General features: G+C 42.5%; 1 pseudogene across 1 annotated transcript in view; it reads right to left on the reverse strand.

The window, feature by feature from the left end:
* Positions 1-2,097: 2,097 nt before the first annotated feature.
* Positions 2,098-26,978, reverse strand: part of LOC147493690 (4-coumarate--CoA ligase-like 9) — a 53,844-nt pseudogene continuing 28,963 nt past the window's right edge. Inside the window, exons 4-10 of the transcript XR_015197762.1 lie at positions 17,968-18,011; positions 10,553-10,562; positions 4,685-4,817; positions 3,712-3,860; positions 3,534-3,601; positions 3,041-3,143; positions 2,098-2,866 (exon numbers count right to left, since the gene is read on the reverse strand). The product of XR_015197762.1 is annotated as a 4-coumarate--CoA ligase-like 9 (transcript). The remainder of the gene's footprint in view (positions 2,867-3,040; positions 3,144-3,533; positions 3,602-3,711; positions 3,861-4,684; positions 4,818-10,552; positions 10,563-17,967; positions 18,012-26,978) is intronic.

The raw sequence follows: 26,978 nt of genomic DNA on the forward strand, positions 1-26,978 counted from the left end.
TTTCAGTGAATCTGAATGGCCCTTCTGGCGTAGCCGAATAGTGGCTTGATTATTCCGTTCGCAAATATTGGAACGAGACGCGCGATATTTTATGCCGAATAGTGGCAGTACTTGCATAATGGGTTCCGTGTGAGGGTTACCTGGTGTGCGGCATCCCGCTCAGGGTAGTTACGCACGGAGTGGTACATTATGTAAGGGGAGACATGTGGATGTACATGTTCGGCATTGGGTAGCGATTGTGGTAGCCAGGGAAACTAGGTAAGACATAGATACGACGTGAATTTTAGAGACACACAAAGAAAACCTTAAATAATAAAATTATGGTAATATGTTGGTTATTTGTTTAGTTAGAACCTAAGGCGCCTCGATGGAGGGACTACATGCCTTATTTATGATGCGTATAGTTTGTGGTGTGGTTAGTGGGAAGTTAAGGCGCCTCAGTGGATGAACTACCTGCCTAGATTATTGTACTTAAGGATGATGTATTAGTCGTGGAAAGTTAAGGCACCTCGGTGGAGGAATTAACTGCCTTATAGATTGTGTATATATATGTATAAGTATATGTTTTATTTTAGAGCTACTCACACCAGCATTTTTATAATGCTGACCCGATTTGTATGTTTGCTTATCGGGTGTGTTCATTAAATGAACATAGCTGATAAGTCTTGACAGGTTTAGTGTTGAAGAAGATTGGTTGCTGCTTGTGGTTTGCGTTAGCGTCGCATTTCAGGATAGGCTTTGTTTTCCTGTGAGGTGATATAGATTTTCAGTTAAGATAAGGTTATTTGCATTTTCATTTTTTAATATTTGTAATGAAGATGACTTTTGTTTAAGTTAAAAATTCTTATTGGTTTTTAATTATCCGCATATTTAAACTGTTTAGAGGTTTTTGGAAGTGGAGAGTGCGTCACACCTCGGAGATCGAAGAGTCGGGAACAAATAATGTTTTTTCCGAATTCTGTCGAAATTCGGGGTGTGACAACATTCGTAAACATCACGATTCCCATGGGCTCGCATTTCACCTAATACCAAAATTATTTTTGAACCAAAGGTATAACGGGTATTTAATAATAGTTTTTTTAAGTGTAAATAGGAAAAAGACAAAATGTAATAATGACTCTTTTTGAAGGATAATTTTGGAATACTAACGGAACTAAGACGGAAGTGTAGAGAAAAGGTGTTAATGTGGAGGGTTCATTATAAACTGGTGACAAATGTAGGGGGTTTAGACAGATTAACCCTTAAATTTAGCAAAACATTCTTGATTATTAAGTGTCTTCAAATGTGGGGGGTTTAGACAAATTAACCCTTAAATTTAGCAAAACATTATTGATTATTAAGTGTCTTCACTTTGATGGTTACTCTGTGTTTTCACTTGATTAGTAAATGTTTATTAATTTCATATTACCGAAAAAGTTAAAACCAATCTTAAAGACGTACAGAAAGGAATTTACAAACCGAGGTAAACAATGGACTTCGTTCTAAGAGCAAGTCCAATGGAGAGCTGCTAAATTGGGCTGCTAAAAGGTGCTACATAGGCCTTTTAGCTTGCCCAGCCAAATTTGGCACCCCAAAATAAAAAACCAATCCAACTGCATTTTCTATTTTGAAGTGCTAATTAAAATGATACGGACATCATAGTTTCTGCCGTCCGGTCCATTATTTTTGAAATTTTTTTGGACGGACGATATAGTTTCTCCCGTCCGTCGAAATTTAACACATGGACGGCAGAAACTATACGGTCTGTCTCCCGAACTTATTATAGCAGTTGCTAGCGAAGGTCTTAACTTTGGCTGGGTTTTTTACTCCTTCCAAATTTAAGACCCTTTTAGCAGCCCTATTGGAATGACATTTTTGTGGTGGTTGGGGTGCTATATTTGACTTTAGCAGTCCATATACTCTAAGTGGGATTTCTCATTGTGGCCTTGGAAGAGAGATCGAGAATGCAAATATAAATAAATAAAGGGAGATCAACACTTGCTTGAAGCAATAAAGCCCCAAGCCTCATCAAAAATAAAACTATAGGTAATCTATATTACCGGTCTTTGCTCTTGACTAAATCAAATACCACTATAATCACCATTTATCAATCGGTAATGGATGGAAAAGATATTTTCCTCATTAACTGAAATAGTTAACTATACTACTGCAATAGTTCGACTAAAATCAAAGCTAAGACCAGGGGGGCAGAATATTAACATTGCAATTGCAAAACAAGCTGAAAAGAACCTCAGGAGACAAATAGTCCAATTGTAGAACCCCTGATCTAAATTAGAGCAACCTGCTGCAATGGGATAACAATACGATGTTGGCATGTCGTCCAGTCTGCTATTCTGATTTTGTTATCCACGTTAAAATGCACTATAAACATGATGTATCTTGTGATTGCTGCTTCCGACGAATAGAGCCTTTTGAAAGTTCCTAAGCCCGGCATAGCAACAACAGTAACACAAATTCCAACAAAAGAATGATCTCGGTTCATACACATTCTGACACTCCACCCAAGATATAGGTTCTTGAAGATATTAGGATTGGGAAACGACAAAATATACAGCAGTACCACTTCTGAATAATCACCTCTACATAGCACCCGCAAAAAATATGCTAGTGGCTCTAATCAGAGTTTCTGATTTCCTATCATTAACCTCTACACGCCAAACATTGTTATCTTGCAATTTTGAGCATGCACGCCATATATTTTTGTGTTACCATCTTCTACTAACTAAATAAATGCATGTGATCATATTCGGGCCGAAGGAGTAGCGAGAACACAATCAATGAGCTGCTTCCTCAGAATCTTTCCTGCAGGAGATTTTGGAATAGAGTTGATAAAAGCAACTCGCCGTATTTTCTTGTACGGCGCAACCTGCAAAGAGTGTAATAAAGCATCAGTGGCATAAAACCGATGAAAGCATAGTGATTCATTGTACGTTTTGCGTAGCCAATTTTGTCGACGATGACAAGGGAAAACCAACTATCCATTTGCGCTCCCTATCCAAGTGCTGAAATTTCTTATTGTTATCTAGGAAAGTGGGCTTGCCTTTTTTGCCATGAAATCTACAACTTGAGCTTCACTCAGATTGCTGCTAGGTTTTCTCACAACAAATGCCATAGGAATTTGCCCTGCGTCTTCGTCGGGGTACCTATAACCAATAATGCACATATGCGAGTCAGTAAATAACAAATAACTGTAGAGCAAACCAAAGGGTACCTGAAACAGAGCCGCATGAACAAAGCATTCTGATCTAAAAATCTCGATAACCTAGAAAATAAGATAGAGTAAGTAACTGTGATGTTAACACGAACTAAACTTGTCTAAAGGTAGGAGGATATTTAATTTTGGCTAAACAATCTCTGTGTGCGTGTGTGTCACGTGTGTCTGCACGCACAGAAGGGTTTTGTACAAAGGTAGATTGGGCTGGTTTTGGAATACGTGATCTTCTTCACTAAAAAAAAATTGGGTTTTCAACACCAGTGGCTGCATTCAAAAGAAAGCCAACGAAGTATAAAAGTTTGAGATGTCAAATACATACGGAATCACAGCAACGTCAACAATTTCTGAGTGAGATTGAAGTAGATGTTCCAGCTCAGCTGGAGGAACCTGTATTTTAATTTGCAGAAAGTTTTAAATGAATCATATATATATTAAGGTAGACACATCACTGACAGGCATCATCAAAAGATTAATCTCAGATTGAATATATGATCTACCTGATATCCTTTGTATTTTATTAATTCCTTTAACCTATCAACAACATAGAGGAAGCCGTCAGAGTCTATATAGCAAAGATCACCAGTTTTTAACCAGCCACTGAATTTAATGTATATATTAGCAGTTGCCTCGTCATCTCCAACGAAACCTGTACACCACCAAGAAAGTCTCGATACATTTCAATGAGGTCATGAGGATATAATTGATGAGAAATCTATTGACTTCGTCCTAAGTTCGTAAAAGGTAGTGAAGCCAGAGTTTATTCCTTGCTCTGAGAGGTGGACAATCATAGTACACAAATTCTTACTGTCCAAAATATACTGAAGTTACAATTTCAAATAGAAACTGTAGGAAAAAATGAAGAATATATGTGCTTTTATATCTCTGCATTTCGGAGGCTGATGGTTAATGGTTTTACAATTATCATACAAAGGATATAAATATCTTACTCTACAAAATGAGGTACGGTGTTCGATCTACTCAAGAATAATGGATGGGTACCTCAGAGCCTACTATAGTTTATTAGTAATATAAATGTATAAAACAAATTGGTGGGGGAGAAGATCATAACGAACCAGTTTATTACCTGGCCTCAAGCCCTCAACAACCAATAAAATAAGCACAGAGCACATACTTCACTTTTATTCTTTTAACCAACTTGATCACTGATTCTGAAAATTCTTTGGTGATTTATGTATGATGTTAACTGTTTTTCAGTTGTAAATGACAGAATTGAAGAGCCTCTATCAAGTCTATATAACTAATTGGTAAAGGATATACACAACTTCTGCTCCCTATAATTCGCCTTTTTTATGTCCTGAAGATTCTAGCACCATTTTTTACATTTCTTAATTAGTTAATTACGTTAGAAGATATTTCAAGTTTCATTCATGTTAGAAGACTGCTGAAACTAACAAAATGAAGCTACAAGTTGTGTGGGTTGATTATTAAATATAAAACTCCAAATATCACCTTTCATAATAGTTGGCCCTCTCAACAGCAACTCCCCTTTCTTGCCTGGAGGCAAGGCCTCACTAGTGATAGGATCGATTATCTTTGCTTTAATGTTCTGAGAAAGGCGTCCAACAGAACCAAACTTCTTAGTCTCGTCATGTAGGAGAGTAATATCCTTATTAAGGAATATCACGCACGCGTGAAGCATAAGCGAACTCAGGACATCGACCTCCAAGACCGATCTGTGAGCAGCTCCCTTGTGAAGACATACGCGCGCAGCATAAGCGAACTCAGGACATTGACCTCCAAGACCGATCTGTGAGCAGCTCCCTTATGAAGACATACGCGCGCAGCATAGGTGAACCCAAGACATCGACCTCCAAGACCGATCTGTGAGCAGCTCCTTTCATGTAGGTGGTACGAACAAGGATGTCTCAGTACGAACAAACGGCCAGAGACAGAACGCCTCAGATAAAGTCACCACCAGGGGTAATCATTACCAAAATCTTACTTGTACTTCCCACCACCGGGAAATAGGGACTACCGCGCCAACTCCCAATCAGCACACGACTTATACTAAAACCAGCCCAACACTCATTCACAATCTCCACCTCACACGTGTGCAAGAGACACACGTGTCTCTAGGATAGACACTTCCACAAGCCTATAAATACCACCTACTTGAACTACGTGAGACCTGATTCCTCTCTCCCCTAAAAAGAGAAACCAAGAGAGGATACGTAGGCAGCTCGCTCATCAGCGAACTCGGTCTCTCCAGAAAACCTCAACCCATTCCCCTCTCTTCACAATATCTAAAGGGAAACCAAAAAACCCCTTTACATTGGCGCCGTCTGTGGTTTCGATTACTTGAGAAATCACCTTAGCCCAACTAAAAAACCTACAATTCTCAATCCCACGAAGCATGGTCAGCCTCGAAGCTCAAGTTCAAAACCTCGCAGACCAGCTGGGTTTAACAAACGAGAGCATTTCCTTGCTCAGGGAAGAAAATGCTGCTTTACGAGCACAAGTAGACGCTTACCAACAGCAACCAGTTGGTAACGTTGCTGAGAACGGCATCAACGAGGTTAATCAACAGATTAACGAATTATCACACAGGATAGGCCAGAGTGCAGTCAGAAAGGATGCGACCCAGATTGTTCAAAAGATGCTCAAGACATACCGCGTCGTCTCGGATTCAAGTCTTCGAGGTTCTCAATAAACCCTCTTCTCAAGATTTTATCCACCCACGCTTCCCTAATGTATGATGGCAAAGCACATGCCCCGTCGGCATGTGGCTCGATACATTCAAAGTCCGCCCTCTACAGTTCTCCGAAGTTTGATCATCTTCATTGCCGACTATTTCCGGCCCGGTCTCAAGGATGGCGACTTGATTGGTTCTTCTCTTGAACCCGATTCTATTAAAACTTTTGAATAGCTTATCGACGTTTGCTAGCCAATACGCGTGCAAATGCGGACAAAGAAGGCGGATCTTGATTCGCTGTTCCAGCTCTCATTAAGGGAAGATGAAACCATTCGCCAATTCTTAGGACGGTTCAAGGCTGAACTGTTGTGTATAGAAAGCGGACTGAAAGAGTCTTTTGCCACACTGGCATTTTCTAACGCCTATTGAGTGCATAATACCGACCTCTCCAGTTCACTGATAAAAGAGCGCCCAGAAACGCTGTCCGAACTGTATGCCCGGGTCGACAAGTATATCAAGTTGCAAGAAAGTTTGAAGTCCAGTGGTTTAGCCGAGGTCCAAGAGGTGGCAGCGATCTCTGATCATACCCCGTGTGCCAAAAAGCGATCTAGGTCACTGGCACCAAAGGCAGGTACCCGGCAGGATAATAACAGAGAGTTCGCTGTCTTGACACGCTCCCCTAGTTACATACTGGACAAGATCCAGCGAGCCTCATACTTCCGACCAAATATGAGGCAGCCAATAGATCGACCTGACAAGCCCTACTGCGCATTCCACAAAGCAAAATGCCATGAAACCAATGCATGTTGGGGGCTTAAACAGTATCTCCAGGACCTCGTCGAAGCTGGTCATATTAAACAGTACACCAACATTCCTGACGGTGATTTGCGCCATAAACTCATGGCTCGCCGAGTACAGTCGATCTCCACCTCGCCATCACCACCAAGAGTTTCAAGCTCTCCCCTACAACAGAGGACGTCCCAGAGACCATTCTCGCCACAAGCGAAGACAACACTCCTCAGATCGTGACAATGCTAGAACCATTCACATGATTACCTTCCCCGATGATTCCGTCACCTCATCCAGAGAGAAAAGACGTCGTGTCGGCGCTCTTCAAGAAGTGTATCATTTTACTTCCCAGGCAGCACACGCTCCGCGTAGCTCAGGTCGCAATTCAGGAGATATCATTTTCACAGAGGCCGACCTCAACAAGGTCTGCCTTCCTCACAACGACGCACTGGTCGTCCACGTCAAGATTAGCGACCGACAAGAAAGGCGTCCGATCGAACGGGGAGTTAGATGCGACATTTTATTCTGTCACACCGTCCAAGAAATGAGTTTACCCAAGTCAGTTCTTATCGATCCGATTGCTCCCCTTTATGGGTTCAATGGCTCCAGGGCCGACCCTGTCGGTGACATCATCCTTCCAGTATCAATAGGGTCTAAAGAGGACAAAGTCAGCTGCAATACACGCTTCAGCGTTCTGGACATCAAGTCGTCCTATAATGCCATACTAGGTCGACGGTGGATCCACCAAATGCAAGCTGTACCGTCAACATTGCATCAAGTTCTCCGTTTCCCAGGCCCCAGAGGAATGATGGAGTTGAGAAGCAATCAACTGGAAGCATATCATTGTAACCAAATCTTGTCAGCAAGTAGGATCGACAGTGGACCAATCCACACAAGCAACGTGCCCACAAGTTATACAATGGCCAAAGACCTGATTGCCGAGGTCAGAGCCAACGCATCAAAACAGCACGCTGGGGGCTCCAGTATTAAGATTCAGTCATCTGTTTCCACTCCAGAAGTCAGCCCAACCATTGTCGATCCATCAGGACGGATCCCAGAAGTCGCGTCAGTTGTTGTCAACACAACAGTCACGACCCCAGAGGTCACCTCCACTGTTGTTGCCCCACCAATTAGCATCCCAACAGCCTCACCGCCATGTGTCGCACAACAAATCTCAATTCCGGCAGTCACTCCAGCCCCTGCTGTCATGATCACAGAGGCCATTCCAGCCCCTGTTCTCGTCACCGAAGACACCGATCCAGCTCGGGCGACTACTTTCACTCTCCCTCAGATCGCTAAAGTATCACCATATGAAGAAGCATCACCGCCCAAGACAACACCTCAACAGGCCGACAGAGAGCGAGTGAACTTAGGAACTGATGATGATCCCAAGTTTGTATATGTAGGGGCTAACCTTAACCCTACACTCAAGGCCCAACTTGTAAACTTTTTGGCCATGAATAAAGATGTTTTCGCTTGGTCGTATATCGATGTACCCGGAATAGATCCCAACGTAGCATGTCATAGATTAAATGAAAACCCCAATGCTAGACCAGTTTGCCAACGACTTCGTTGCTTATCCCTGCGGTTTCAGAAAGCCATTAACGACGAGGTCGACAAACTCAAGCAGGTCGGTTTCATCAGAAAGGTCGACTATCCAGACTGGATCGTGAACATTGTTGCGGTTCCCAAAAAGAATGGAACAGTTCGCCTATGTGTCGATTTCACGAATGTCAATCACGAAACCCCAAAAGATAGTTTTCCCCTACCTCGTATTGACCGACTTGTCGACCAAACCTGTGGGCATGAACTTCTCTCCTTCATGGACGCGTACAGCGGATACAACCAAATCCCACTCGCTGAGGAAGATCAAGAGAAGACCTTGTTCATTACCGAGCAAGGAATTTATTGCTACAACGTCCTCCCGTTTGGGATTAAGAACGCCGGAGCGACATATCTGCGTCTGGTAACTGACATGTTCTAGGACATGTTAGGTGAGACCATGGAGGTTTACATCGACGACATGGTCGTCAAAAGCAAGAAAGCAGGCAACCACATCACTCACCTTGAGCAAGCGTTCTCAGTTGCGCGCGACTCGAATGAAGTTGAACCCCGAGAAATGCCTCTTTGAGGCGTCCTCGGTAAGTTTCTAGGATATCAGGTGTCAAAATGAGGGATCGAAGCAAATCCGACACAAATCCGAAGCGTTCTTAGACATGCGATCCACGCAAAAGAAACAGATACAAAAGTTGTCAGGCATGGTCGCTGCACTCAACCGATTCATATCCAGGGCGTCAAACAAGTGTCGCCCGTTCCTACAACTCCTTAAAAAAGGCGAACCGTTCTCATGGAATGCTCAATGCCACCAAGCATTCGCCACTCTCAAAGAATATCTCACCACGTCTCCTGTCTTAGCCAAACCAATAGATGGAGAGACACTGGGGCTATATCTGGCAATATCAGACTTCGCCATCAGCTCAGTTCTCTTCAAAGAGGAGAACAACTCAGAAAAGCCGATCTACTTTACAAGTAAGACGCTCACGCCAGCTGAAAGGAATTATTCTTTCCTTGAAAGAGCCTTACTTGCTTTGTTGTATTCGGCCAGAAAATTCAGGATGTACTTTCAAGCACATCCGATCAAAGTACTGACCGACCTCCCCTTGAAGAAGATCTTCCACAAAGAAAACAAGACTACTCGTATGGCAGTATAGGCCGAAGAGCTCGGCGAACACCACATAGAGTTTGTGCCTCGCACTTCTCAGAAAGGTCATGTCGTCGCCGATTTCCTAGCAGATTTCCCTGTTGAGGACCCACATTGGGAACCAGAAATGGAGCTCGCATACGCAAAGGAACGTGTCAAATCAATCTGGTCTCTCTTTGTAGATGGCTCTAGCAACCCTGGAGGGAGTGGCATCGGGGTCGTCTTAGTGTCACACGATGGAACTATGATAGAAAAGTCCGTTCAACTCAACTTCGCATCTTCCAACAACGAAGCGGAGTACGAAGCGTTGATCATGGGACTTCGTATGGTGCTACAGCTCGGGGTGCAAGAACTTCAAGTCTTTAGTGACTCGCAACTGGTCGTTCGCCAGATTGCAAAAGAGTACACTACCCATGAAGGCAACCTTTCGAAATATCTTCAGGTCGTTCATAATTTATTGCCTTCTTTTAAGAAAGCTACCATACATCATTTTTTGCGTGATGAGAACCATCACGAAGACAGTTTAGCTTATTTAGCCACTCAAACACCGAGTTGCGTTCCAAGACAACTCCTCATTGAAGTGGTCGACCGACCTGCGTACCAGGTCGAGCATGCCCTAGTTATAACCGATCTGTTCCCTCTCTCTGAAGACCAGTTGAGCCAGACATGGATGCAGCCCATCATGGACTACATCCACCATGGCGCGCTCCCTGCAGAACGTGCCAAAGCAAGACAAATCCCCTATCAAGCACGTCGTTATTGCTTATTGCATAATAAGTTATTCAGGAAATCTGCTAGTGGACCACACTTGCGATGCATTACTCAAGAGCAGGGCCAATTGATATTTGCGGAAATCCATGAAGGAGAATGCAGAAACCATGCCGGAGGTCGCTCTTTAGCCCACAAGGCAATTTTCCAAGGATACTTTTGGCCCCGTATGCAGATCGATGCCAAAGCATACGTCCTTAAGTGCGTAAAATGTCAAACATTCGCCATTAACATCATCCGCCATTTCAAGGAAATGATCAATATAGCGAGCCCCTGGCCATTTCACATGTGGGGTATGGACATCATGGGACCATTCGTCCCACAGAAGAGCACTGGTTTTCGATTCGTCTTAGCTGCAACAGACTATTTCACTAAGTAGGTCGAGGCCATTCCTTTAGCACATGTCAAAGAATCACATGTCAGAAACTTCATCTGGACTCACATCATCCCTAGATTTGGTTTGCCACATACACTAGTGGTGGACAATGGACCCCAATTCAAAGGAAGAACAGTTAAAGAATTTCTTGCCAAGTGAAAGATAGTTCATGCATTTTCTACTCCACAATACGCTCAGAGTAATGGTCAAGCAGAAGCCAGCAACAAGGCCATCTTAGAAAATTTGAAGAAAAAGATTGAAAAGAACAAGAGCCAATGGCCAAATCAGTTGGAAAATATTTTGTGAGCTCATCGCACCACAGCTCGGTCAAGTACAGGCGAATCTCCATTCTCCTTGTGTTATGGTATGGAAGCCGTCATTCCCACCGAACTGACAGTCACTACGACTCGGTCGGAGCTCGTCGAGACGGGACACAATGATTCTGTTTTAGCACAAGAGGTCGATTTACTAGAAGAACGGCGTGACTTAGCCGCCATCAGAGTCGCATCTTATCAGCAAACTCTGAAGAACTCCTACAATAAACGAGTGCATCCTCAATCCTTCCAACCTGGCGATCTAGTGTTAAAAAAGACGCAAGACGACTCCAAATTAGCCCCTACATGGGAAGGCCCATACATCGTAGAACGCGTTGTAGGCAACGGAGCATACTGGATAAAAACTCAAGAGGGGAAATTGTTACCTCGCCCTTGGAATACTTATCTGCTGAAAAGATTTTATCAATAAAACTATTGTTGTTGTATATTCCATTTTTCAAGAACTGTAATTTCAAGGTTAAATTTCTTATGTTACCTAGTACAAGGTATTCCATTTACTTGCATCAAAAAGTCATACAGTTCGCATCAGAAGCACGACCAGTATACTTACCTGATCCAACATGCTCAGCGAGCCATACGCTTTCATAAACATGAACGCTCTCCGTGAGCAGACAGCTCTCTGGAGCTTACAGGCTCCATAGCCTCTCCAATTCTTGTCACGTCGAGGACCTATATTTCTAGGATCGACCAAACGAGAACGCTCTCCGTGAGCAGACAGCTCTCTGGAGCTTACAGGCTCCACCAATTCTTGTCACGTCAAGGACCTATATTCCTAGGATCGACCAAACGAGAACGCTCTCCGTGAGCAAAAGCTCTCTGGAGCTTACAGGCTCCACAGCCTCTCCAATTCTTGTCACGTCGAGGACCTATATTCCTAGGATCAATCAAACGAGAACGCTCTCCGTGAGCAGACAACTCTCTGGAGCTTAAATGCTCCACAGCCTCTCCAATTCTTGTCACGTCGAGGACCTATATTTCTAGGATCGACCAAACGAGAACGCTCTCCGTGGGCAGACAGCTCTCTGGAGCTTACAGGCTCTACAGCCTCCCCGAACCTCGTTCGTCGAAAAACCTATACTCCTAGAGTCGACCATACGAGAACGTTCTCCATGAGCGTCACGCTTCTATAAGCCCACACGCTCTACCTGAGCAGAGCATTCCTTTGAGTTTTACTCCTAAGCTTAGAGCAATGCACTTAGTGGAGAACTCTTAATTCCAGACTCAGATTATCAAGCATACTCCTAACGTTTCTTCTCTTATAACATGATAAACAAGGAAGAACGCGCTAATCACAGGCAAATCATGTTTCTAATCGAAGTCTCAAGCTCCTCAGTTATTTCATGCCACATGCATAATAAGCAGGATGCTAGCTATCAACAATTAAGCAGAAACATGCATTCTGAGCACAACCAGTAATAATACTTGACCACAGCCACAACACTTACATCCACCGATCTGCTAGGATTACCCAGAAAATCCAGATCGGTGTCTATTACAAAGTTAACAAAGTATCGAACTGCCACTTCCGTGGAAACCAGTTCTCTGTACCAAGATGGTGAACTGCTCAGGCAAGCCTGAAGACACAGCTCTATTGTTAACTTTCATATAAGAGAGGAGAACATAAACAACACTTTCAAATTTTCGCTGATATAGGCAAAGGTAGATCACATCATCAAATATCAGTCAAGACATGCTTATCTTCTGGTGCCGCGCTAGTAGAAGCAGTGTGCCGTGCAGATCTCAGCATCACGCGCATACCTTGTCCCTGTTCCTCGCCTGCAGTCGCTTTCTTCAGGGCGTCATACTTTTCGTCCAGAGCGGCATATGCGACACAAGCTTTGGTATACGCCTCCTGTGCTTTGCGCGCCACCTTTTGACATTTTTTAGCATAAGCAGTCACTTCAGCTAATTCCCTTTCTAGCTCAGTCATATCAGTCACTAATGCAGCATTCTCGGCAGCAACATTCTGGTACTTCATGGTCATCACTTCTAGCTTCCTCTTGTCAGCCCCCCACGCAGCTCGCATACACCCCAGCTCGACGTGTGGGTTATCATCAGTCTCGGTGTTTTGCATAACATCTTTCAATTTATCATACCCCCCGAAGAAACGCGAGCGAACGGTTAAAGAACGGTGATCACTCGAAAGCGGACATAACAACTTAGCGTGTCATGAACTCACCAACAAGCGGCCATGTCCATCGTCCCCAACGGTGTCTCCATGTCCTCATCTTTCACCTCGCGCTTTGTCACCATCCAACATGATCCCTTCGAACGCTTAGTCGCTATGGGTGCCGAGTGGAAGCTTCTGAACCGGCGTTTCACCATACGCTTTATTCCCGTCTTCCCCTCGTAGTAGAATTCGCTCCCCACATCCCCACATCGCGGGGACAAACTCTCACCAGCGACTTGGCGATCTTTTTTCTCAGTCGCTACGCTCTGCAAACATGACGAGCACTCTCGCTACCACCATTTGTGCGACCTAAACACAATGCCGCCAGCCGGACGACCAGCTCTCCTAGGTCGTTTGTGACCCTTAGCTCCTACAGCAGTAACCTTCCTCTTACCACGATCACCATGCACATGAGGATCAAATTCCATCTCCTCCATTATCAGAGGCGACATCTCCCTCATACTCCCTTCTCCTATCACATATGGGCGACACCTTGCCATGGTCAAACCTAGGAACAGAGATACTACTGAATGAGTTACAGTTATACACCAAATCCTTCTTAACGGAGTAACACTCACAACAGAAAATAAACGTACCTGTAGAAGCAGCGACGAGGGTAGTGCACAGCGATAGGGCAGAGCGATAAGGCAGAGAAGAACTAAGACAAGAAGCCAAGCAAATGCCTTTTGGTATTCTGCGAATAGTTTATTTAATATAAAATGTCTTTTCCCTAAGCACCTCATAATTACCTTGAGACGCCAAACGCCATCTGCCCGCCATCATTATGTCCTTTGAACCACTCGTTTTCTTACACGTGTCACGCATATGAGGGAATACTGCCGTTTGCGGCACTGAACACAACACAATTCGTCCTGCTCTATGTACGAGAGCCCAGCGATCTGGTGGCATCATTCCGAGCGTCACCAAACAGCTGAAGACAAGTTAACAACAGGACGCTCATACAAGCTTACCAGTTATTGGCAAAGCAGTTATTACCGCAGCGCAACCGCCACGCATAGTTATAGCAGTATCATCATTCGTAAACACAATCAAGCAAGCGGCACACACGCACAGTTGAGAAACAAACAATAAACATGGCATATAAGCATACAACGACCTGTTATAACAGACCTGAACTACCATTCGTTCTTTAGCCGAGTTGCTGAGACTACTCAGGAAATCCAACCCGGCTAAACAATATTCGTCATCCCATGGTTACCCCAAACCAGTACGGGGTACCAGCTCATTCACAGTAATAGCACATAAACACAAGAAGACGAACTGCCCAGGTTACCCCAGGAAACCAGCTCTATTATATCACAGCTTATAAGCTAACAGCATAACAAAACAAATTTTGTATTTCGTCCTCTCTAGGCACAACAGTTAATTCTCCAGCACGCGGCGATTCATCAATTTCAGCATCCCTCCCATCCACCACAAATGCGGACACTCCATCAAAGTTCAAACTCATGAGCACATCCGACGCAGCAGCTTCAGCTCGCGGTACCACGGCTTCTGGAATGATCACTGAAGAAGCGAGCACACTACCGACATCTCCCTGCACCTGTTCCACCACGGTGCGAGACATCTGGCGTGCATGTTCCTCCTTCAAAGCGCGTTATAGTCCGCTTCGGTTCAACAAAGTCCGCGATCCGTAACGCGTCATAGGCCTTGGTAGCGTCCCGAGCAACCTTCTTTGCGATTGTAAGGTATACTGCTCAGCCTACCAATTTCCCACGATTCGCTGCGGAACATTCTCTTCAAACTTCTTGTAGTTTTGCCTCGGCTCTTTCGCCGGTATCTTTCAAAGATCTTGGCGGACTCAGAGCTTGATGTGCTTTCTTCAGGTCTTCCAGCTCATCACGCTCCATCTTCGCGGCCTCCTAAACATTTTTCAGTTCGTTGGACAGCTTCACCACAACTTCTCTATCTGCCTCTGCGAACTGAGCAATCTCCTTCAACTTCTGAAACCCACTTCCAGCTGCAATTACACACATATGTTAATAACCAAGTCACAACAGCGTGCATAGGTGAACAATTACATCAACAGAAGACAAACTCACGTACCAGACATTGTGCAACTTCCATTCGCCTCAGGTTATCAGCCAGCCCTCTCTCATCCAGCTCCTTACGGTTGCCGTCCAGAGCTATCTGTTCTAACAAACAGGCCGATACCTTACTTTCGACTTTGACAACAATCAATCACTTCGGCTTCCGCGGTTCGTTTTCGCCCCATTGTCGTCTAGATACACAAACTATGCCTCTAGGTCATTAGCAACCACAACAACTTTTCCACTCGCTTTGCGGGGAGCCTTCGCTTTCGCCAGCAGACTGGGTTCACGCCCTAGTCGAGACGGACTAGACCCCCAAAGTGGCCAAGTCCATGACCTGCTCCGGTCGGCGACTCCCGTGCAAGTAATCAGCAGCACCGGCCGGCTCACCACCGGACCAGCCCCTACCGGCTGAGCTTTCTCAAGAGCGTCGCGCTACTTTGGCAACTCGGGCAACGTCTTGCTCAGAGGAGTCATGTCGTCTCTTCTCCGACCTGCTCCTTGTACTAGGATTGAAGACCACCGTCTCCAACTCCACAGGAGCATCGATCGACCCCCATTCAGGTCGGGAGCTCGACCCACCAACCCCTGAGGCACCAACTCTAGCGGGTCGTCTCAAGCCACCACGAGTCCGATTCCTATCTTCCCGCGTTACCAAGTCGCTCGTACGCGTCTCCATCACCTCTCGCCTTGTCTGACCTCGAGCTCGGTCTTTTTGAGCTTTTCTTTTTTCCCGGATCGCAGGCCCACCCCTTTCCACAAAGAAATGCGCAACCTCAGGCAACTTCGCTTGTTTTTCTGCTCAAGTCAGCCGCACGAACCTCTCTATCTCCCCACGATCAGTTCGCGTCTTCACAGAAAAATCTACAGACAAAGCAAAAACATGGGCCTGTTAGAATAACTGTCAATCGTTAAGTAAAACGACAAAAGAAAAATATTCCTACCCACCGGATATGTTACAAATCCTAGTTTGCAACCTACATCCGTTAGCACAGTAGTTGCCAACTAGCAGCAACGGCCTCTTTGTCCAGGCCTCGTTGCTTACACCGTCGATCACAGCAGAATGCATCGTCATCGTTTGCAAGCTAAAGTTCAAATTACCAGATCGCCTCACAACATAATGCTCAACTATGTCGGATACCCCTATGTCGGATACCCCTATGTCGTATTCTCCACTCGCATTCAACAGGTCAAACACCTTAAACAATCGCCAGGTGTTACCAACGAACTGACAAGGAGACTTCCAACAATGAGCCAAGAAGTCACACACCAGTTTCGAGAACGGTATTTGTATATGCGCTCTCAGTTGGCCTTCACAGATGATTACCCCCCCATTCGGCGGGTTGTACTCTTCACTACGTACATTTTCACTCAACCGTGGCTCATGTATCTCTAGGTCGGGAATGTTGATCTCATAAGTTGCCCTCAGTTCGGGGAACGAGCTCGCAGCACGACGATCTACCGCTCTAAGGGGCAACTCACTTGATGACGACATCTCCCCTTGACCTGACGTACTGGCCACGGCACCTTCTGACCCAGATCGAGTGTTACCCTCACCTACCTTAACTTCCTCATCCAACTCAATCTGAATGCCAACACTCACTGATTCTTCGTTATCATCCTCATACTCTCCACAACTTAATGAAACCTCACGAACCTCTTCCGATAAAGTGTCATCCGAATCAGACATTATAACGTTTCCTTTTTTATCAATCACTCAAGCTTAAACCCTACAACCTAACACTGGCCTACCTACTTAACAAATCGAAGTTGAGCGAGAGGAAAGCAAATTGAAAATGAAAAAGTAACAACAGCAGAAGCACTCACCTGAGAAACCCTAGCTTGCGTTTTTGCGGAGAAGGAAACAAGAAATACCTTTTTGATTGTCCCAAATTTGATTTTGTACAAACCGCCCGTTCAGTTACCAAGAAGTTATGATTACAGCCTATGCCCTAGCCCACACACGTGTTCCAAGGACCTGTCTTTTCAAGAGTTTCGAATAATGAGACGACACTTCTCTTTACCAACTGCTACGATTTTGTCACGTGCCAATCACGGACTATCTTCCCTTTCCCGCCAAATCCACATGCCACATGATTCAAAATTTACGGCATCCCAGTCGGATCGTCCACCACAGCTCGCTCATGCTCCACAAGTTCTTCCATTTTTCTCTCAGCAAATCGTTTCTAGGGACATAAACAATCTACTGAGAGGGGGCTGTGTAGGGGAGTAATATCCTCATTAAGGAATATCACGCACGCGTGAAACATAAGCAAACTCAGGACATCGACCTCCAAGACCGATCTGTGAGCAGCTCCCTTGTGAAGACATACACGCGCAGCATAAGCGAACTCAGGACATTGACCTCCAAGACCGATCTGTGAGCAGCTCCCTTGTGAAGACATACGCGCGCAGCATAGGTGAACCCAAGACATCGACCTCCAAGACCGATCTGTGAGCAGTTCCTTTCATGTAGGTGGTACGAACAAGGATGTCTCAGTACGAACAAACGGCTAGAGACAGAACGCCTCAGATAAAGTCACCACCAGGGGTAATCATTACCAAAATCTTACTTGTACTTCCCACCACCGGGAAATAGGGACTACCGCGCCAACTCCCAATCAGCACACAACTTATACTAAAACCAGCCCAACACTCATTCACAATCTCCACCTCACACGTGTGCAAGAGACACATGTGTCTCTAGGATAGACACTTCCACAAGCCTATAAATACCACCTACTTGAACTACGTGAGACCTGATTCCTCTCTCCCCTAAAAAGAAAAACCAAGAGAGGATACGTAGGCAGCTCGCTCATCAGCGAACTCGGTCTCTCCAGAAAACCTCAACCCATTCCCCTATCTTCACAATATCTAAAGGAAAACCAAAATCCCCTTTACACGTCAGACCCTAACATCGTTGTGACACCAACTGCCTCGGTCAAACCGCATCCCTATGAAGAATGAAAAGCAGTGTCACCTAGCCATACATGGATATGGTTTTGTGATTAGGTTGGCATATATCCATCCTTGTATCGTTATCGCCTTAACTATATTCTTTAGTAATTTTTTCTTTTATTTTTTTTTGCACAAACTTTCATTTCCATTAACCAAGAGCAAAAAGTTCGTACAAACATGACTGGACATCATAGAACCCAAGTTTCACTGCCGTAGGAACTTGGTACATTACATCTTATAGACAGATTAGACGGCCGATCTTTGCCATAAGATGGGCATGTTTGATCAGCTCTCTAGGACAAAAGACAATTTTACAGAAACTGAAACTAGTTTTGAGATGATGTATCTCTTGCAAAATTCCAATGAAGACCAAGAAACATCTGGCGATACTCCATTCAGCTCTTGGACGATGCTCTTATTATCGAACGGGCGACCACTTTGCTAACACTTAGTTGATGGGCTTGTTCCAATCCGGTTTTACTTGCTTGCAGCTCTGCCTCTTCGGTTGATCCACGCTTTACGGACGGGCTTGCTTCCTGCATAGCAAATATCATAATTCCATCTATTCATTGTATAGCCCACACCAGCTTGCAAAGAGATGGGGTCAAAACTGCCATCACAAGCAATCATAAAAGCTCGAAACATGCCCTACGGAATCAAATACTTCAAAACTATAGGAGGAGTGTTTGGAATAATACTCCTAGCGTGCTTGCTCAAGCATCGAGTATGAGAAATGGCCTTATAATGAGGATAAAAACCATAGAATTTCTATCTAACCAAATCATGTATATGCGATAGATGCTAGAATAGATAAATTATGAATAATGCTATCTTTTGAGTTACCATTGGAGATAACTTTTCTAACCACACAGAGACATAAAAGTTTGGAGGCCAAATTTGGAAACGCATGGCAAGGGGAAGCTTAACCAAATCTTATCAAGACTAGGGCAGCTAAAAATAGCATGCTCTAAACTCTCACACACCGACAACGACAAGGATGGATGGAAATAGAACATACATGCTTTTCAAATAACAACTTCTTAGTATGCAAAATACCATTAAGCAGCGGCTTCCACATGAAGAGCTTTAATCACGATAAGGAATTTTAGTGTTCCAAACATGGCCACATAGTTTTAACAGATACCATAGACACGGTAAGACTACAATTTTGAGATTGATTTCGAAAACCAACTGTAAATAGATTTGTGAGTGAATACCCCATTTTTTTCTAAAGGCCAAAAAAATTTCTGTTCTAAATCCAAAGGAAATAACTTAGTTTGTAAAATCTCATCCACAATAGCTTTAGTGAAAATTGTATCTAACAAACTAGTATTCCAAGAATGAGAAACATTATCAATCACCTCAGAAACATATCTAACAGAGGTCAGAGGGTTAGGTTGAGGTCCAAAAGGCTTCTTAAAATGAAGAGAAGGGATCCAGTTATCATCCCAAATGCTAATATTATTACCATCAGTTATTCTCCAACAATGAAGGTAAGAGATATCATTTCTTACCTTGATAATGTTCTTCCACCACTTAGAAGCAGAACTACTCTTTTTCGCATGCAAGAAATGAACATGACGATAATATTTAGCCTTAATAAGCTTGGCCCAGAACAACTCAGGCTCTGTCAAGAGCTTCCAACATAACTTAGCTATAAGAGCTTTATTTTGAAACCAGGAATGCTTGAATCCGACACCACCCAAGCTTTTCTTACGACAACAGGCAGCCCAATTTAACAGATGTAGCTTATGACTACCATGTTCATTATTCCCCCACCAGAAATTAGCATTTATCATGTCTAAAGAATGGCAAAAAACCTTAAGAAACAAAGTGGTTTGCATAGAATAAATAGGGAGAGCAGATACTACACTTTTAATGAGAGTACTACGCCCCGCCATAGACAAAAACTTGTTATTCCAGTTGTTGATACGAGAGAGCACATTTTTCATAATGAGAGAGGTACTAATATGATTAGGTTTCACGGGTTAAAGTCTATACCTAAATAAGAATTACTAGTATTAGCTAAAGGTATTTTGAAAATCTTAGAGATAATTTTTTATGCTTATGATGCAAGTTATGACTAAAAATCAATGAAGATTTACTAAAATTGAATGATTGACCCGGACATAGCACAATATTGGGTTAAACTCGTTAAAATTGATGTGCTTACGCAATATTAGCACGCATGAAAATAAAACAATCATCGGCCGAACATAAGGTGAGTACAGTGCTATTCTGATCGAGAAATATGAATACCATGAATATGCTTGAAGTTAACAGAGAGGAAATCTTCCTAGATAAAACTTCGAACATAAAATGAAGATGAAGGGGATAAAGGATCCCCTTGTCTAAGACCTCTAGACGCAGTAAATTTACCAAAAGAGGAACCATTAAGGTTGATGGAGAAGGAAGTAGAGGTTAAACAAGTTATAATCCAACTAATCCATTTTCGACAAAACCCATATTGCTCCAACATCTTCAAAATGAAAGGCCACTCAAGTTGATCAAACGCTTTATGCATATCTAATTTTAGGGCCATACAACCATGAATACCTTTTTTCTTTTTAAGCTTGTGAAGAATCTCATGCAGGATGATAGTATTATCTGAAATCTACCTCTGCTTAACAAAAGCAGACTGCATAGGAGAAATTAGCTTTCCTAGAAAGGGCTTAAGCATGTTAGCTAGAATTTTAGAGATGATTCTATAAACAATATTACATAGACTAATAGGTCGATAGGAACTGACTTTATTAGGATGAGGTATCTTAGGGATGAGAGTAATATTTGTGTGGTTAAAAGATTGTAACAAATTATTATTAGTGAAAAAATCATGTATAACATGTAGTAAATCATTTTTAAGCAGATCCCAGTTATCTTGATAGAATAATGGAGTAAATCCATCAGGGCCAGGAGCCTTACCTGGGTCCATAGCAAAGAGAGCAGCATGTATCTCGGATAATGAGATAGATTGCGTTAGCAAGTCATTATCTTGATCTGTAATCATACTTTCTATATAGGGAATATGGTCAGGGATGGATGGAGTAGAGGAGGCAAAAAGTTTTTTTTTTATAATAGTCAACAATATGAACACCAATGTCTTGCCTGTTATTCAACCAAATATCGTTTTCATTTTTTAACAAAAGGATTTTATTTTGATTTCTCCTACCATTAGCTACATTATGAAAAAATTTTGTGTTATTATCACCCAAAGAGAGCTTTAAAAACCTGGATTTCTCACGCCAGTAGGTTTCCTGTTTAAGGTTAATCGCACTGATCTTGTGTTTGATCTCATTTTCTAGAGCAATTGTATTATATGAAGGATTAGATAACTGAATTTGACTTAAAATTTGTAAAAGATGTTGTATTTCGAAATGACTTTTGTTGAAGTAAAATTTATTCCATTTTAGCAACCCACTCTTAACATAATTCAGGTTAGTAAGGAAAGTAGAGGCCTTAGTTATAGGAGACCAGTTTTGTTGAACAATTTCTTTTTAGGAAGGATCCTGTGTCCAGGCACTTTGAAAATAAAAAGGTTTCCGTGTTTTAGCGTGCTTTGATATGAGTCAAAAAGAATCATACTATGATCAGAGTGAATGATTGGAAAGGTGAAAAGAGTAGCATTTGGAAAAGATTGAAAAGCAAGTTCATTTAAAAAGGCTTTATCCAGCCGCTCTTTTATTAAACTGAGGAGGTTTTGATTGTTAGAACAAGTGTGAGTGACTCCAGAAAAACCAATGTCCTGGATGTTGGCATCATACACTAAGTTTGCAAACTCATCGGAAGATTTTGAATGGTGATAAGGTTTGCCAAATTTTTCCCATGGCTGTAAAAGTTCATTAAAGTCCCCTATCAAAAGCCAAGCATCCGTCATGAAACATTGTTGATGTCGAAGGTGTTGCTTAAAACAAATCGTTCTTTTGGTTTTGGTGGAGCATAGATGAAAGAGACAAAGAAAATTGAAGGATTTTGAGGAAAAGATATTTCTGCATGAATAATGTTTTGGGAGGCAAAAATAATTTTCAAAATAATGTTAGAGTTCCACATAAGCCAAATGCCGCCACTGAGGCCTACTGCAGGAAGAATAAACTTATGAGGAAAAGGTAATGCATGAGTACGGGTCTTACTATCGGGTTCATTCGCTTTAGTTTCCATTATATAACATATATCAAATTTATGAAGTTGGAATTGCTGCTGTATATATACCGAATAGAGCTCTTTTCTTGCCTCTACAATTCCAAGATGCTATCTTTAAGCGAGAGAAGGAGGTGGCCATTGAGTGTAGTTAGAGGAGTCCGAAAAAAATAGATTCACAGATAGGTGATTGGTGGGGAGTTGCAGTTCAAGATTGCTCGGAGTAGCCAGTTCTTTGCATGCATCATCAGCATTGCCATAAGAAGGTTCATCAACATCACTCTCACTGGAATCACTGGCCAAAATAGATCATGGGAAATCCCTAACCACTTTTGAACGAATTGCATCTTCAGGAGTGAGAAATAGTCTCCTCTTTTTTAGCGGAGGAGAGTACTTAAGAACAGTTTTGTAATCTTTGCCATCACGTGGGTGTTTGCAAGAAGTAAGAAAATGGGTGGGTGGAGTGGAAGCAGAAGTTAGAGAGCTAATGGAGGTAGTAGTGGAACTAGTGGAAGCTGAAGACATAGTCCTGTGTCTTCTTTTAAAGAATTTTAAGGGCTTAGAATGGGGAACATCAAAGGGTTGGATTTGGGAACTGGAGGAGGCTTGAGAGGTGTAAAGTAGTGGTCTGGGTTTTTGTCTGTAGGGAAGTTGAGTGAAAAATGGGCTTTAGAAAAGTTGAGGTTGAGAAATTGGTATTGATTAATGTGCATGGTATTGGTCTGAAAAACTTGGTTATTAACGTTAGGTGGTGAGGAAATGAGCGGTTTTTTACCTTTTTGGGTTCCATTGGCATGACAGGACAAGGGTTGGCTTTTGGCAGGAGCAATGATACTCTCCTCGATTACCGTACCTCATCGGTTTGCATTGCATCAATCTGGTGAGCCAGAGAATAAACCTCTAGATTATGATTTTCTTCCTGCTCCCCATGTGGCAGATTATCAACTTGTTGTGGGTCAGCAACTTTCAAGCTGTCAAACTTTGGGGCTGCATGGGATAAAACTGCTACCAAGTGTTCCTTAGAGAGTTAGAGGCCTGGCTGGAGGAAACACTAGAATTGCCCTTTTCGTGGGACAGTTGATTTTGTAACACAGCAGTGTTTTGAGTTTCCTTGATTATCAAGGAAGCAGTGCCACTTGGCAAGTGTTCATCCAGAGGATAAGCAGCAGCATCACGTGGTGAGATAACAATAGAATGCCCTTTTCCATCTCTGTTGATAAGTGATTTTGGGACGCAGAAAGATTCTGGTTTTCCTTGATTGGCAAGGAATCATTGCCATTTGGCAAGAGTGCGTCCATAGAATGATCTGCTGCATCACGTTGTGAGGGCTTGTTTGGCAGTCTTCTCGTAGTTGCCGGTGTGTCTTTTTGGGTTTTCTTGGCGACACCACCTTTGAGCCAGCTTGTGTAGCGGCGTTTGCTTGTGAGATTCTTGGCCCAGCTAATAGTTCCTTTGCACTACAAGCATTTTTTTCATGGCCAAGGCGTCCACATTCATAACAGAAAGCCTCCAGTCTTTCGAGTTTGATAGGAAAGGATAACAAGTGAAAATCTTGATCTTGAGCCTCTGCGAACAGCTGATAAGTGCTCAAAAAGTGCAATTTAACCCTCAATTATGCCTCTTGTTTAGCCATCTTAGTGGACTAATAGTGTTTGTAAGTTATGTTTTAAGATTCTACAGATGAAAAAGTGATTTTTGTAGAATATTAGAAAAAAAGGGATAAAATGGAGCAATTCAGAGCATTAAAGATCACATGGGAAGCCCGTGGACAATCATGGAGAAGGCCAAGGAATTGAAGCTTTTAAAGATGCGACTTGGACCTATTTTAAGCCTATTTGGAAGCCCAAGGCCAAAGGATTCGTTGCTTTGACCAAAGCCCGCAAAAGAGGATAGAAGGATAGAGCAGAAGAGAGAAAATAGGCTTATGCGTCTGGGACGCATGGATCGAGCGTCCAGACGCATTGATCAAGTCTGGGACGCATAGATCGAGCGTCCAGACGCATTTATTAAGTCTGGGACGCATAAATAATGTGTCCAGACGCATGAATTGACACTGTAGCCAATTCCTTCTCAGTTTTGAAGACGAAGTCGGACTCTGGAAGAAGTCTATTTGTATTAGGAAACAAATGACGGTTTGGAATGCTTCTAGAGCTCATTGTAACCCCTATAAATAGAGGACCTAAGTGCCTCATGTAATTGGCCAATTCACTTATATTCTTGTCTCTTAACTTGAGGCGAGAGAGATTAATAATAAAAGATCGGGTTTTAACTAGCCGAGTCTTAATAAATTAGTCTTTCTAGTCTTATGTTCTTCAACTCTTCTTCTTCTCGTTCTTCGTGTTCTTCCTTCTTTATGGAAGGCTAATCTTCTCCTTCAAGGGAGGAGATGAAGCCGGTGCTTAAGGTTTAATAATTCTTCCGGTTTATGGTGTTCTTCAATCAAGGTTAGTTCTTTATGTTTTTAGTTATTAGTTCCATTGCCCACATCAGGGGATGAAATATAGATTAAAGGTTTTTATTTATTACAATTGAATATCATGCTAGTTTAGGGTTTTATTTATTGCAATTGAATATTTGCTAGTAACATGCTTTTATTTATTGCAATTGAATATAATGCTAGAATAGAGTTTTATTTATTGTAATTGAATATTATACTATTATTCTCTACTTTTCTTCTAGTTGTGTAGTGTTTTAGAGTAAGGAAAGTATTCCTTGTGTTTGCCTTAGATGGCGATTCATTGAATAGCTGCCCAAGCTCACATAAAAAGAAAGAAGATACTAGTAGCATGAACATAGGAACAACCTTGAGTAGAGTTAATTGTTAACGATGTTTCATCCAAGAGGGCATCGCTTTTCATTTCGATTGCCGATTGTAGTCTACTTGGAGAACAACATGAAGCAAAAAGTCATTGAATCAAAAGCATTGGTGGATTTGAATCTCTTGAATCTATCTCTCTCATATTCTTTCTCCTTATTTCAAATTCTTAGCTTTAGTTTAAGTTTAGTTAGTTTAGTTTAGTTTAGCATTAGAATCTACAATATCTATAATCATAGTTTTTAATCCCTCAAACCCCCTTTCCAGTCATGTCCTTCATATAAACATACACTTAAAAGTGGAACGATACCCTACTCATCCTTTACTTATTGAGGGATAATTAGGTTTTGATACGCTTCTCTTTTGTTCAACGACCATACCACATCTCACACACAAAAAGGAGGCTGGTCAACAGCGGAAGTGGCTTATTTGCTTGTAATATAACGCGTGCACTCTCATAAAAGCACCATCAGTATCAAAATGTTGTTGAGGATCAACTGAGATAACTTCTCCAATGGATGATCCAAGTTGTTTACCATTTTCTGCTGTAAATCGTTCCAATGGCATCTTGAAAAGTTGGATATAGAATGGCATAAGAAAGAAATTCATCTTTTCCGGTGGTTTGTCCTTTTCCCACGCTTTGAAAGACATAACATGACCACCAATAATCCAAGGGCCATTGTGAAGGACAAAATCAAGCTCCTGCTTGGACTGGAATTCAAACAGGAATAGCCCTGTTTTGACGATGCAAAACATGAAGTTGGAGAAATTCCATTGAATCTTCAATTGTTGACCTATATAATGCTCAGTGAAGGTCCTGTGGGTGAGGAGTTTGCCATATGCTTTGAGTTTCCAGATTTTGATAATGGAATCCGCAATGTCGGGTAACTTTGGCAAATGCTGCTGCTTGTAATTAATATTCAAGGTCGAAGTAAACTCCGGACTCAAATCATCATCCAAGAACTGGCTACCAGAACTATTTGACTGCGACATCCCCACCAATCCCCAAGTAAAACCTGAAAGAAAGATAGAATGAAAGAGAAAGAGCAAAGATCAAAGATCAAATTAAAAACGTTGGATTTCACGTATTGTGGTATGAAAGGTAATGAAAGGTGGATTGCACGTATTGTGGTGTGAAGATTGTAAATATATAGTGTAGAAGCAGAAGGGAAAGGCTGTAGGGAGAGAATGGGTTGTGTTCTCTGAAGGAGGACGTCTCACGAAGAGGTGGGTTTTTCTCACTCAGCAGAGGAGGAAGCCATTTTTGGCCGAGGGCTTTTTTCCTTCTTCTCACTCTTCTAGTTACTACTTTAGTAATTTTTTCTTGACCTACAAATAGTAGTCCATCTATTTACGAGGCACCAACTTGTCAAATTTGTGGCGTGTAATTTATCGAAGGAGTAAAGTTCCAAACCCTCCTCCTTGGTGTAGACGATCTACGTACTCTAGCACCAATACTTATAATTAACTATCAACTTAACAAAATAGCTCGCTTTCCTGACTCGCGGCTGGGATTGAATCTAAGGGTGGATAAATCGAAGGCCATCGTTCTACCACGTCGATTAGGAATAATTAATAGTATGAAACCCTTCGGAGTGTAAACCCCTTCGTTCTCACTTTCGCCATTATGGCAATTACTTCTCCTCAGCGGTGGATTAGTTTCTCTCTATTTTTCATCTTCCCCAATATTAAACTTTATCTCTCTCTCTCTCTCTGAGCTTTCATTCTACTTCACTCAAGTTTTTTGGGTAAGCAACTCCATTGAAGAAAAAAGATGCATGGATAACTGTCAATCAAATTATTCTAAATTCTCATCGCACGCGTAAGTTTTCCCCGAAATTCTCCTTCAATTGTGATATTTCACATTCTCATGTTCGATTATGCGATTATTTATACGTTTTAATTTCCTTGCTTGCATATTGTTAAATAAATCGCTCTCACTGCTTGATTTAGGCTTGATTGCATCACTGGGTGTTAATTTGTATCAATATGTTTGTTTTCCTCTTTCACACGT

The sequence above is a fragment of the Coptis chinensis genome, chromosome 6 (genome assembly GCF_015680905.1).
Source record: "Coptis chinensis isolate HL-2020 chromosome 6, ASM1568090v1, whole genome shotgun sequence".
Lineage (NCBI taxonomy): Eukaryota > Viridiplantae > Streptophyta > Magnoliopsida > Ranunculales > Ranunculaceae > Coptis > Coptis chinensis.